We start from the raw sequence: 14,053 nt of genomic DNA on the forward strand, positions 1-14,053 counted from the left end.
AGTGCCTGGATGGCGCTGTAATGGTTCGAAGATAAACAATATGACTTGCCTTCACATGGCTGCTGTACTTGTTGTTCTACTCAAAATAGGTAAAAAAAACTTTAATGTTTAATGTATAATAAATCGATAAAAGCTTCGGGAGGAGCGGCGGCACACGTTCCCCGAAAACATATTTTTCATATTTTCATTTCGGATTAAACCGTCAGCCTGAATGTAAATATTGTAGAAAAGGAAGAAATCCAGGCCTGAGATGAACTGTTCTCTCGTTGTTAATTATTAGCATTTTTTGAGTAATTGATTAATTGTTTTACAGTAGCTTTGGTGGTTGCACCTTGGATCCTGTAAAAGGGTCCAGGAACATAAAAATCCGGAAGATAATTGTGCACATTTTAAAGTTAAATGCATCAATCTGCTGCACTTTGAGAGAAAAATGAAAGGGGAACTGTTCAGACTACGTTTCAACATTTGTAAGTGTGACACAACTGGATAATTTTGACGAAGGACAGTTCAGGGTCTGACTTTTATTACAACATACAAGAAAAAAAAAAGGACAAACCAACATCATACAACTAAAGAAAAGGAAAATGTATCTGACCATGACTATCTAACATTTGTGGCGACAAAAACAGATATTTAAAGCCAAAACACGAGGTTTTCTGAACCCTGACCAAGTGGGTTTTGTGTTTAAACCTAACCAGACGTTAAGCACAACATTGTCTCAACATAAACCAAAGTGCGTCAGAGATTTCTGTTTCCGCTACAGCAGAGCTACCTGCTTGAAAGTTCATCTTTAGCTGACGACTCACTCGTCTACAGTAGTGGCCGTAAATACTCTTCCTCCCTGCAGCACTAACGAGGAATCACCGCTAACAAAGCTCCGCTAATGAGTAGATGAGACACATTTCATTTCCTTTACTTTGAGGAAGAAAAGTCAGAAAATGTTGGGTTTTCACCAACAGTAACTTAAAGGGGCATTATGTAGTTTTTGAGAAGAAATTCAAACTCAGAATTGTAATATTTACAATATAAATTAGGTAATAATACGGACTTATTTATTTTCTTCATAAGTGAATAAACAAGCTGTCCTGAAGCTGGAGAGGTGGCAGGGTCCGCCAAACATGAACAGGTAAAACAGTATGATATTTTTTACAGATATTTATCCTCTCGCGGTCTTCATCTCAGTGAATTTCACCGTCTGGATGACTGCAGCTTCCAGCGCTCGCTGGTCACAGTTACTATTTATTGATTTCAACACACCTATTGAGAAACCACCACTCAGTGGAAACAGATGGAGACAACTGGTCGTCGTGTTTAGTCTGAACTCACCATAACGCTAACGTTATTTTGTACGTAAGGAGATGAGACTGAGGGAAGCAGCGATTGATTAAAAAAAAACCCACCAAGTGTTTTAAAACAGACATCTGGGTACATTTTTGACTTTTGTGTTAATGTTTGAGGAACAACATTAGCCGTTTACACCTTTAGCTAAAGTCTACGACCATAAAGAATACAGTGACCTCTACACCTCCATCTCTATAAGACTGCTGGAAAATTAAGGTTTTTTTGTTCTTGAATGCCAACAACCAGTTTTTAAAGTAGCAGGAGATATCTTCATTTTGCTCCTGCGGTGGCAGAATTGTAAAATCCAGCTTTTCGGTGCTTCGCTATTCTGAGTACAGCACCTCTGCTTCTCATCTCGCCTGCTCTGCTTACACAGCCGAGGCTCGGAGGGAACCGCAAGACGCTCCTCACAATGTAGATGACAGGATAAAAAGAGAAAAGAGACAGTGTGGCGGCGAATGAATGAGGAGAGCGAGCGAGGAGGAAGAAGAATGGAGGGAGTGATAGAATGGGAAGCGAAAAGGCCAGGGAGGGAGGATAAGCCATGTCTCCCTTGTCTTGACATTTCTCTCCGTCTCTCCTGGGAGTGAATACCCCGATATAAATGTACCAAACTGATGATGGAGGAGGACGAGGGGAGTGGAGGAGGAGGAGGAGGCTTGTTTCATGTGCATCAGTTATAACGCGCAGCAGACTCGGGGACGATAATTTGGTTTCAGGTTGATGTAATTAAAGGGTTGGGGCCTCAGCAGTTTTCGAAGAGCTAATTTGTTTAGGAAGCGCTGAGTCCCCGTCGGCAGCCGGTGACGATAACGCTGCTGCTGCTGCTGCTGGTGATCATGACAACAGGACGGCTCACAGGTGTCCATACCGGTGTCTTTGTCGAGCTCGCTGCTCCCTCAGTGGAGCTAACAAAGAGCTTCACCTGGAATGGCTTCTTAAGAGGAGTCCTGCTTGGATGAAGAAACATTTGACACCTGATATTAACTGTGTCTGGTAAAAGTAATAATTTCACATTTTGGAAAACACCTTAATGTGTTTTTTCTTGCTGAGATGAGAAGATTAAAAGTCATATCTTCTACGTCTGGGGTGTTAATTACGGAGCTGGAGCCAGGAGGCAATTAGCTTAATCAAACAAGATAGAAGCTGTTAATTAGAGAGCTTCAGAGGTGCTGGGAGGCGTAATTTCAACACATCCTCACACCTAAACGACCGAAGACGTGGACTACCAGCAGTTTGGTTAGGTTTAGTAAAACCTCCGTTAGCAAGTTAAAATAACTCATCGTCGACTTTAAGTTCACACAGCCTCTTGAATGAAATGCTCCGTCCTCCTCTCTATGCAGACTTCTCTTTACACTACGTCTCCTGACTTCCTCCTTTGCGGCCGTAATAATTACTACAGCCACTAGAGGTTGCCGTCTAACAAGAAGCGTCAATATGAGTTGTAACAAGCTGCTTTCACAGTCATCATAAACTTCCTGATGAGGACGGGCTTGTATTTTTCAACTTTACACGGTGTCAAGCTAGCTGTTTCCACCTACTTCCAGCCTTTATGCTAAGCTAGTCACCCCCTGGCTCCAAATAGATATGAAAGTGGTATGGATCCTATCAACTCGTCATCTTATCTTGCTTCCAGTATTTATGCTAAGCTAAGCTAATCAGCTCCTGGCTCCGACTTCAGACATATCAGCAAAGGTACCACTAACTATAGCTGCTATTAGCCAGTTAGCTTAGTCAGCTGTTGGCTTGACCTACATTTTCTTACATAGTGCACCTTTTAAACAGAAAGATGTGAGAATGGTTTGGATCTTCTCATGTAACTTCTGGCAAAAAATGTACATTTGTAAGAGCTTTTCCCAAAAATCTTCTCCAGTGATCTGAGGGCTGCACCTAATGACATTGATGAATCCCTTTTTAAACGAGCAACAACTACCATTACCATGAATTCAACAGATGGCCAATTCTTACATAATGCACCTTTTAAACCAGGTGTAAATGATCAGCTAACACATCCATGTACAGAATCTTAACACCACATGTAAATACAGGAAATTAAATTCACTCTAGCTGCACTTGGGATGAGTTTAATGTAAAAATGCCGCCAGTTTATCAGCTTAAATCACGACAGGAGGCGGCACACTGTGCATCTCATTCACTCCCACCGACTGAGTCAACATGGAGTCCCTCCAGATGAAGTCCTGGCGTGTGTTTTGAAACGCATCCTCGCTCACAGGAAAGGACGAGCTGGAATCAGAGAGTTGTGAGCGTCTCCCGCCAGCGTCAGATGTGTTGCCTGTGATCGCTGTGTTTGATTTTACTTGATGTCATCCTGCTGGATTTCTGGGTATTGATGTTTCCTTTCCTAGCGATTCATTTCTTAAAATTGAAATACATCTTTTTTTTGCCACTTCTTACCAGAGTAATTTGGTTATTTCGAGAGAAGCATCGTTTTCCTGAGGTGCCCTTTGAAAGCGCTGCCGTTACCGTTCTTACAATTTAACCACTTTGCAGCATTAAGTCTGACAGCTCGGCCTCGCCACACTGCAGCTTTTGGGATTGGTTTTCTCCACCAGGCGTTTGATAAAAAAAGCAAAAGCTTTATCTGCATCCAGAGGCCTGACCTCGCCGGGTCGGGGACTGATCCTGCAGCTCCGCTTCCTCCCCGACAGCTGATGATAATCTGTCCACTCCTTGGGTGGCCTGAGCGAAAAGCCTGAGCTGGCTGTCGGATCAAACAAACCGTCTCCTCGCTTCCCCTCCCCACTTTCTTTGCAAAATAAATAATTTTTTCCGCCTTGTTGCCAAAAAATTCACAGGTGGAGAACAGCGGTTAGCCGGGGGGCAGGTGGTGGTTTTCATTTTGTGAGCCGCAGGTTCGGTTAATCTCAGAATCTGTAAGTGGCATCGACGTGTTTTTTTTTGTTGAATCTCTTCGAGGAATCTGTTCTGGCTGCCTGTGCACTCGCTATATTTGAAATCCCAAAGGCAGGATTTGATAGGATAGTGTCGACTGATGTCCAGACTTCGCCTCAAAATGAGTGTCTGCGTCTCCTCTGGCTGTGTTTATTTAATTCAGAACCAGGCGGGATATTCATGTATAATCAGGCCCATTAGATCAGACTAAATCCACAGCTAGGCCTGCTGAATTCAGATGGTTCAAGCCTTTACTAATTAAAACAGATTTTTAGATTGTCTTTGTTTGTTGGAATTAAATTCTTGTGTCTGTTTGGACGTGTTGAATCACAGGAACTGGTGTTAATGAATGAGCACTCCATCTTTATTATTTTGGGGTTCATTTGAGTTCATTCTTGATGGCAGTGGTGGTTGATTAATGGTGTGTTCATCAAGATTCATCATTTGTGTCTGTTCACGTTACTCACGCTAACATTTATTCTCCCCAAGCAGCTGAATTACTTCACTGTGCATTAGCCATAAGCTAGCAATCAATAGCACTCAGCAGAGACTCTGGCTCTGGTTCTGGTTCTCTCTCTCCCCTCTAACGTTACAGTACATTTCCCCTCCAGCTCCAGTCAGCAGTCGACATTACAGAACAGAAACGCCTCCGGATCACTGCTGCAGTCAGGCTGATAAACAGGAGTGAAGATAAATCCACTTTTTAATCCCAGAAGTTAAAACGACATCTCTGAGCTCTCCTCCCGTCGGATCAGAGCAGAACCTGATGTGACTCCAGGTGTTTATTCCTCCAGAAGGTCTGGATCTGCACCTGACTCTCTTCTACACACTTTAGAGGCTTTGTAGTTTCAGCTGCAGACAAATATCGATGCAGTGTCTCTGACTTCGCCTATAGGCCTCAGTCAGGATGTTTTGAGGCTTATTCCTCCAGAAGTTCTGGCTCTGCACCCGACTCTCCTACAGAGCTGGTCACCTCTGAGTAATCTCACTAAAAGGTCCATTTAGTAGTTGTTCAGGTGCTTCGTCTTTAGATTTGGGGTTGCTTTGTTGTCGTAATCTCATCCGTACGGAAATCAAAGGTCAAGAATGGAGCTGTGTTTTAAAGCGAGAGAGCAGAGCAGTCTCTACACGGACCTTGTTTTGTTTTGTCAACAACTGGTCAAGGTCAAGTCTGAGCTTTCGACTTGAATAATTCCCTGTGAGATTTTCGTGACGTCGTCAGTGAAATCCTCTTCTTTCTCCCCGCTTCGATCAGATAAGTCCGCCCCGATAAAAGCAGCTCTGAGACGGCTGATGTATCAGAGTTCAGATGGCGAGAGCAGAGGGCTTCCTGAGGGGACCGATAAGCCAAAGAGAGACAGAAAAGGAGATGAAGGATCTGTCTGAGAGAATATTCATGAGTCCTCTCCGCTGTAATATGTGTGACGGCATGTTAAAGCTGCTGTGATTATCATCTTCAGAGACATATGACCCATATCTCTGACTTGAAGGCTCGCTTTGCATTCTGCTGTGTTTCAGAAGCCCCTTTTCTCAGTTGTCGTCTCCGTCTTCCCCTGTTTTTAACGCTTGATATATGTCGTTCTTTCCGGTGTCTCGTATCTCAGGCGAGCTGGTCGCAGTCCTTGGGCGCCTTCGGTTTGTTCGTCTCGTGCTGTCAGCTCGTCTGTTGGCCTGTTGATTGAAACATGCCCACGGTCTGACTCTGCTGCCTGACTGACGACACACGATGCCAAGCGGCTGATTTATGACCTCTGTAGCACGCTGACGCTCCTGCTGTGAAACTCCTCTCCCATCTGTTTCCATTTGCGGAGTACCAGAGTGTTTTTTTTTCTGCGCAGGGGAGTCGGTGTGTGTTTCGACTTTGACCCTCGCGATGCTCGAGGCAGTTCGACTCTCATTTGCTGAGTTTGCATTGTGCTCTTCATTGACTGCGCCCTGCCTCCCATTGACTGTGTCTCTGTGCGTTTGTCTGCTGCTTTACGACCATCTCCTCGGATGTCATCGGCATTGATTAACTCCGCGGGCCTCATCAGAGCTTGTTATCCTGTCAATTTGCCCACCAACTGCTCGAGTCATTAACATTTAGGTTACCGTGCAAAATGCTCCGCCAGGTGTTACTGTAGCTCATTTCGCTCACAACGGTCCATCCACACCTGTGCTGCTGTCAGAGAACACGGTGTGATGTGTAAATGTGATGGAGAAGATGCAGCTTAACCAGAGACGCTTTCAGGTTTATTTCTTTGGCAGCTGCGAGAGACGATTTGTTAAAGTCTGCACGAGCCAAGATAGCAAGTATGAAAAACTGCAACTTCTTCCAAATAATTCACCTGAAAAACAAAACTTCATCATCAGTCTCCATGTTGCAAACTTATATCAGACAAGCAGACAAATATCGATGCAGAATCTGTGAACTGTGAACTGTTTAGAGGCTAAAGTTTAGCATTAGCTATTCTTGAATTAAAATACGATTACGTTAACAAGTTTTAAGCTGTTCAGAATTAATATGCTAAAGGGTAGCATGTTGCCTATGCTATGAGCAAAATGCTAAAGTTGTCAGTCTGTTATTCTACCATGAGGCTAAGTAACATGCTAAAGCTTATCATGCTGTTTTGCTATTCTAGCTTTACTCAAAAGGACCATGCTAAAGTTTAGCATGTTTTTATGCTTTCTGAAAAGAATATGCTAAAGTGTAGCGTGTTGCCTTAGCTATTATGACTACAGGAACAACATGCAGAAGTTTATCGTGTTATCTTTGCATTATTATAATCGTAACATGCTAAAGTACAGCACGTTGGTATGCTATTCTAGCATAAATAAAAAAGCACCATGCTAAAGTTTAGCATGTTATTTTAAAGATGCTGTCTTCAGCTGTTAGCATCGAATCTCAAAGGAGTTTTTGTCATTAGCTTCATCCTGTTATGAGCTGAAGTAGTGCTTCAACTAAGAATTATTTTATTAATCAACCCTTTAAATTATTTATTGATTAATAGATTAAATCAGGTAACCAGAGAGAAAATAACCCCCATTCTTCTTAATTATGTAAAACTAAGAAAATAAATCTTCTTATTAGAGAAGCTGGAACCAGAAAATGTAAATGTACTAATCATTTCAGTGGCATTACCCTTTAAAATTTTGGGTTTTCAGATCCAGAATGTGAATCTTCCAGCTTCGTCCTCACTGTCTCGCTGTTTCGTCTTCAATGAGAGACGGCTACTGTAACGAATGTATCCGACATAATGGCTCGGTGTCACAGTGTGTAGGAGGCAGAAGTGCTGAATTAAAGAGGGAGAGTCTATTTGCATAACACCAACATGTCTCCTAACCTTCTGCCAGGCGGGCGGACGGCGCGTCCTTTGTGCTCAGATGTTGCTTTAATGTCGGCTACATGTTGTTGACCCACCGCAACAACAGCTCTCACTATCAGCTCGAAGGTCTGACGGCTTTGTGGAAACCAATTGCTCTCTCTCTCTCTTTCCTTTTTTTTTTTCCTCGGCCGCATTCAGCCGCGGAAATCGGCTCAGAAAAAGGGGAAAGCATTGTGAAGCCGAACCAATTTCATTAGAGGTAGCTTGAAAGCATGTGCAGCAGGCCGGAGGACCTCGAACGCAGGTAGCCTTTCGCATGTTTGGCCTCAGGAGACTCCAGCTGAAGGTCAGGCCTGTCTGCTGTGTATGTACAGTATGTGTGTTTTATGTTTGACATTTGTCTTTTCTCTTCTTCTTCTCTCTGCTGCAGGGCTCTCGTATCAGGCAACGTGTTGAACGAGTGTGTGCGCGGAGGTTCAAAGCGATGCTCGGTGAGTAGTGCTGGAGATGGAGAGGGAGGTAATCACAGGTTCGTCAGCGATGCCGTGCGTTTTGATGTCGGTGCAGGTCGGAGGGCGTCATTCAGCTCGTGGATGTAGAGACAATCATGCGAGGCTCTCTGGGTCTGTTCTCTTCTCCACCCACTCCCCTTCACAACCCACTTCACACTCAACACCGCAAAAGATATCTCTCTCTGTTCCACTGCAGTCTGACACCGTGTCGTTAATTGACGACACTTTCAGTCGAGCTGCGGTTCTGTAGCTTCACGTTTGACATGTCGATTTAAAACTTGCTATTCCTGCGTCGACCTTGTGTTTTTTTACACAAAGAAACTAAGAACCTCTTGTAACATACGCCGAATTTACAAGAAGGGAAAAATAATCAAGAATTTGTTTTAGACAGCGCTTCAATATGTTTTTAAAGTTACTCCTAACTCAACAACTCATAAAATCATGCAATTTTGTAAGGGAGTCTGGTGACTTTCTCCACAGGGGACACAGAAGTAGCTTTATATTAATGAATGTTACTGTATTTGTAAAATTTTGTTAGTTTACCATCAAGAACATGTCCTTAACTACATGGACTTGATTACTTGGTTGTTTAGATTAGTCTGTTGACAGATAATTAATTGACAATCAATCATTTATTAACATAAATATCCCAAAAATCAGTATTAAGTGTGAGGATGTCCTGTTTTTTCTACATTTTACATCATTACAAAGTTAATATCTTTGGGTTTTAGACTATTTTCTATCATCATTATAAACCATGTGATTAATCAATTAACCAATAAAGTAATCAACATATTAGCTGATAGAGAAAACAATGCTTTCCATGAGGTTGTGCTGAGGATGCTCAGGATGAAAGCCTCAGATGACCTTGCAGATCAGCGCCTCGATTCCCCGGGCAACCTCGGGGTAATGAACAACACCTGACGCTGCAACAACACACACACACACTCACACACACACAGTGACAGACACCATCCAGCTTTAATCCTGACAAATTGCCACCACGCGTCCTGGAGATCCTCTTTCTAAAGCCCTTTATCTGCCTCGCCTGCCCATTCAGCGGCGTACAGAAGCTCCCGGATTCGTCCTCCAATCTATATCCTCCCCAACAGGCCCCATTATCTTAAGTGAGTGTCGATAGGACGCTGAGAGGCGCGCTCTTTTTCTTCTTCGTGTACAAATGAGCTGCGGGAGTCGTTTCCGAGCTGCACTGTGGTGCGTATATGTGTTCTGACTCGTAACCCAGCTCGTGTAAGCGCTGATGAATAACTGGCCTCCGTAATCTGCTGCAAATATGTGTGAATGTGTGTGTTTGTGTGTGTGTGTGTCGGTGCTGCAGGGCTTTGATGTCGGAGCTTCTGTTGTCATCCCTCATGTCGTTACCGGCATCACAGGGTCCCGCTCAGCTGTCAGACGCACCAACGCCACGCTCCCTTTTTAAAAGACTGCGAGCTCGCCAGCCAGCCGGGGATAAGGCATGTAGGAATATCAAAGCCGTTTTTTATCTGGCAACATATGGGGACATTTTCTGGAGGATGATTGGAAGAGAAACTATCGAAGGCCGTCCTCGTAGTGGGAATTAGCAAGCCGGCGTTCCTCCAGAGAGAATTGAGCTCAAAGCTTATTTACAGTCCCCCGGTGTACGAGCGAGGAGCGGCTTCTTGTTTCCAAAAACCACCACCCTGGTGTTTTCACTGGGGTTTCCTCTGGAGCCGGAGCAGAGGCTTGAAGGCTCTGTTGGTGTGTTTGTTTGTGTGGAAACTGAGAGCATATGGTGAGAATAATTATGTGCTCACACCTACAACTCTCAACCTTTGTGGAAAACTTTTTTCAGTAGCATCTGCTCGAGTTAGAGGCTGTTCGGACCCGGTATTAACATCCACCCTGAGTCACAAGTGGACAACTCTTAAGTCCGTCACTTGACGTCAGTTAACGCTCTCAGGATTTGACACAAAGAAAGAACTTGATGTAGAACATTTGCCGAATTTACAAGAAGGCCCCAATAGTTCAGATTTTGTTATAAAATGTGTTTCACAAAGTTTATAAAGTTCCTCCTGACTCAACAACTCACAAAATTGTGTGATTTTTCAAGGGAGTCTGGTGACCTCTCAAAAAAGTAGTCGATATTAGTTACTGTTTACTGTATCTGTAAAATATGACATGTGACACCAATCCATCTGAAGATTAACTTTTGACCATAACAATGATATTTAGATATTAAATGTTGATAAAGTTCATCCACTGTTTCTCTTAAAAACACAACTTAATTCACGGTTTTTCTATCTGATCCTAACTGAGTTGCAAGTTGTAGCTAATTGGTTGAGAAACTGTTGAATTTTAACTCTCTGATTAACATTCAGCCCCTCGACCTCCCGCTGAGTGGCCGTCAGCACGCCGCCGGTGAGTTCCCGACTGTAGAAACGTAAATGAGCGCGGGGCTGCCAGCCAGTCGGCACGTATAGTATCAGTGTGCGGTCCGTCCTGATGGATTTGTCTCCGTCCGTCAGAGGGAGGACCTGGCCCGTGACTCGGCAGCTTCGTGCCAATCAAGCGTATCGACCCATTTGTGTTTTCGCCAGCCGGAGGTGTCCACGCTGACATCGGTGTGGGTGAAATATTCCTCTCCTTGGCCGAGCGTCAAACGTGTCCTCAGCCTCGCTGCTGTCTGTCTCGCTAAAAGAGATGAGCAGGGGGGAGAAGGAGGGTGTGAAAATAGCCGATGGAAGACATCACGGCCATTTCTCAAACTCAGAGCTGTAGTAGCAGGTGGCCCGGCAGCCGGCAGCCTCGCTTCTTGGCTCAGCACACGCAGAACTCTGGCTTTACTTTACCTTCGTTTACGGCCTTTTATCGTCAGCCTCTTTATAATTCAAGCTCCTTTTAATGTCTGTTTTTTTTTCCTCTCTTTGTCCTTTTACCAGAGCACTACAGCTGCCTCTCGATGATTTCTGCTATCTATACGGCTGCTTCCGCAAGTTTTCCTTGTTTTTGGGATTTCAATTTGCACTTTAAATAGAGGGATTAAATGTGCTTAATTGGTTTGTACTCAAAGGATTAAGGATTATAATAAAGGAATATATTTTATTTCATTGCTTGAAAGACGGAATTATTAGAAAAAACAGCTTTGTGAAAAAGGACAATGAAGCTGAGACGAGGAAAGAGGGTTTACCAGGAAATGTTTGTAGTCCACTCGCTGCTAAGAAGCATTGGTAATTATCGAATGATTTACTTTTTGTTTGTTGTTTGATTGTTTACTATCATCTCAAATGCATGTTGTCTTACTGTAAACACAGCGTACAGTCATATAACCCGACCCTAAACTGAACCGAAGCAGTGTTTTCCCTCCTGGCCGAGGCTGATCTGTTGTTTCGGATATTTTCCGTCCGTCCAAATTGACTCATTTTGGATTTTGCCAAGTAGAGAAAAGAAGAGATGAGCAGCTGGAGGGAAAACAACCTGTTGTTGTTGTTGTTGATGCCGAACAGAGAGCCCTGGAGCAAGTGTCAAAGCAGCACTCGCTTCCTCTGTGACCTGTGAACACAAAAACCTACCAGATATGTTAATGAATGTGAAAGTAAAAGTGTGGTTGGAGGCATTAAGAATCACTTTTTGATGAATCTATTTGTCACATTTGACGTCCTCAGATGAAGCTTTTCTCTGTAAACGCCGGCCGTGTTAATCCTCAGTCGTGTTGGCTCAGATAAACACTGCTTACATCTTCTTCATACGGCTCGTGTCGGACCGAACAGTAAGCAGGCTAATTGTTTACTGTGTGTGCTGATTCGTGTGTCTCTTTAATGACTGCAGGCAGACTGTTTACTCAGTGTGGATTACTGAACACACAGCCTGTCCTCTGTCAAAGACAGCCTGTGTGTGTCCGCTGCATTTCTAACATTTTATCTGGGATCGTTTGGTGGTACGACTCTGCTCAGCTCAGCTCTCTATTGACTGCAAACAGCACACATTCATCGGCGTACAGCTTTGGATGTATCGGCATAGTGACTAACGTTACGTTTGTGATCGCTTGTGCTTTTTCATCCTTAGTTACTTCACGTCACACAGTTAACCTAACACTGTACATCATGTTATTTACCGTTCATGACTGTATCTATTATTTCTGATTACCTCACAGACTCTAGCTAACGTGAGTGACAATGCTTCGACCTCAAAGTGGCCATTTTCCTCTGACGTCTCGTTCAGGATGCGTCGTACCGCCTCGTTCCAGGAACATACAAAACAGATTTTAATAGCGGACAGGTTTTCTCTGCCCCTTTATAGTGAGAATACAAAGTACAGTGTCTAGATGACAATGATTAATAATTAGCCTCAAAAAGAATACGTTCATGTTTTAAAACTGAGTTAAATGAGTTGAACGGATGCAAAATTTACCTTCGAATTTCAAACCTCTTGTTCTCATCTTAATTTTTTGCTGTCTGACATCAGATTTGTACAACTCCACTCAGTTCTGCAGTAAAACATAAGCTTACATGTAAACATTTGCTCTATAATTAAGACTTAAATAAAATCTAGTTGTCAGAAAGCGTTAAAAGCCACCAAAGACGCAGTTTATCAAAAAATATCCCTTGAGGGAGGCTTATCCACGCTTTCCTCCGGCTTGTTACTGATTCTCTTCGCCTGACAGCTTAGACTTCCTCCTGAAAACACACACAAACGTGTGTGTGTGTGTGAGTGTGTGATGATGTCGCCTGCCTCATTTGTTTGGGTTAGCCCATAATTAACACGTCAGAGCTCCAGTGAGAGACATCGAGGCGTTAATGGTGACAAGGTGACATGAAACAGTTTGAGGGCAACTCTAAAAATGTGCCGTGCCGTCACCTCGTCACTTCTGCTTCCTCTGGTCTTTTTCTTCTTCCTCAGAGCAAAAAAATTTGACAAAACAGTTGCGGTATGACATCGTCTGTCTTAGAGTAACCTGCTAGATGTGCCGCCTTCTGTGGTGCAAATCGACCGAGAGACTCTTGAAAGCGTTAGCTGGCAGCGTCGCCGTGAACAGAAGACGTGATGAATGTCTAATCAGGCTCCTGAAGCTGCTTTTCTCTTGAACGTTTACCTGCCGAGCTTCTTAAAAACTCAAGCTGGGTCTTTAGATGATCACATACACACACACACACACACACACACACACACACACTGTGCTGCTCGTTGATGTGCGAGTGATCTCAACCTCAGTTGGAGGAACAGGGGTCGGGGTGCGTTCGCCGCCTGCTGCGTTCAATCGACTCGAGCAGCTGCAAAAAAGATGCATAAAAAAGTTAAAACCTGTCTTTTCAGGTATGACTCTTATTTACCGCCACCGAGCACAGACCCAGACGGAAACACATTTCGCCGTCGAAGTCGCCTGCGATCCCTCAAACTTCTGTCTTCGAGCCCCGCGGCCCGTCCTTAGCGGTGAGTTTTATCACCCTCTCTGCGCTGAACTCTTTAATAAGTGAATCAAAGTGTTTCATTCCACGCCGAGATATACTCCATTTGAAGAAATGAGACCTGCTCTGACAAAATGATTTCTGGCATGAGAGGGAAAAAGCACATTATTGCCTCCAGTTAAAGTTATGAGACCACTCTCACTTATGAAACGCTCTCAGGAGCAGCCATCTTTTTTATTTTATTTATTGCGAAAACGGAATCGAAGTTGTCGACACCTTTGTCCTTAATAGTTTTCAAATAATCCTCATTTACAGTTTCAGCGTCGGTGCAGATTAAGCCTAATTAAAAGTGTCAGTGTTGTTTGAAGTCGGGGGGCAGAGCTGCCGTGCTCGTCTTTATCTCAGGTCTCCAGGATCTTTATGTGAATCTGCAGATGGAGATCAGGCCTCCGGCTGCTGAAAATCACAGCGTTCGCCTCTTTCATCTGCTTTTGAAAATTGCACACTTTCTCAGCGTAGAGACGGCTTTCATCAACGAGCTCAGAGGGGCCGGTGATTTGTTTTGCTCATGAGAGTTTTTGGACTCTGCGTGACCTCG

General features: G+C 43.8%; 1 protein-coding gene across 2 annotated transcripts in view; it reads left to right on the forward strand.

The window, feature by feature from the left end:
- rnf152 (ring finger protein 152) overlaps positions 1 to 14,053 on the forward strand; it is a 49,412-nt gene that overhangs the window by 17,909 nt on the left and 17,450 nt on the right. Inside the window, exon 2 of one of the 2 annotated variants that reach the window (XM_084339815.1) lies at positions 7,990 to 8,050. The exons of the other annotated variant lie outside the window; for it this stretch is intronic. The gene's annotated coding sequence lies outside the window, so the exon portion shown is untranslated. The remainder of the gene's footprint in view (positions 1 to 7,989; positions 8,051 to 14,053) is intronic. 2 annotated transcript variants of the gene reach the window in all.

This window comes from Pagrus pagrus (assembly GCF_965226575.1).
Source record: "Pagrus pagrus genome assembly, chromosome: 20".
NCBI classification, from domain to species: Eukaryota; Metazoa; Chordata; class Actinopteri; order Spariformes; family Sparidae; genus Pagrus; species Pagrus pagrus.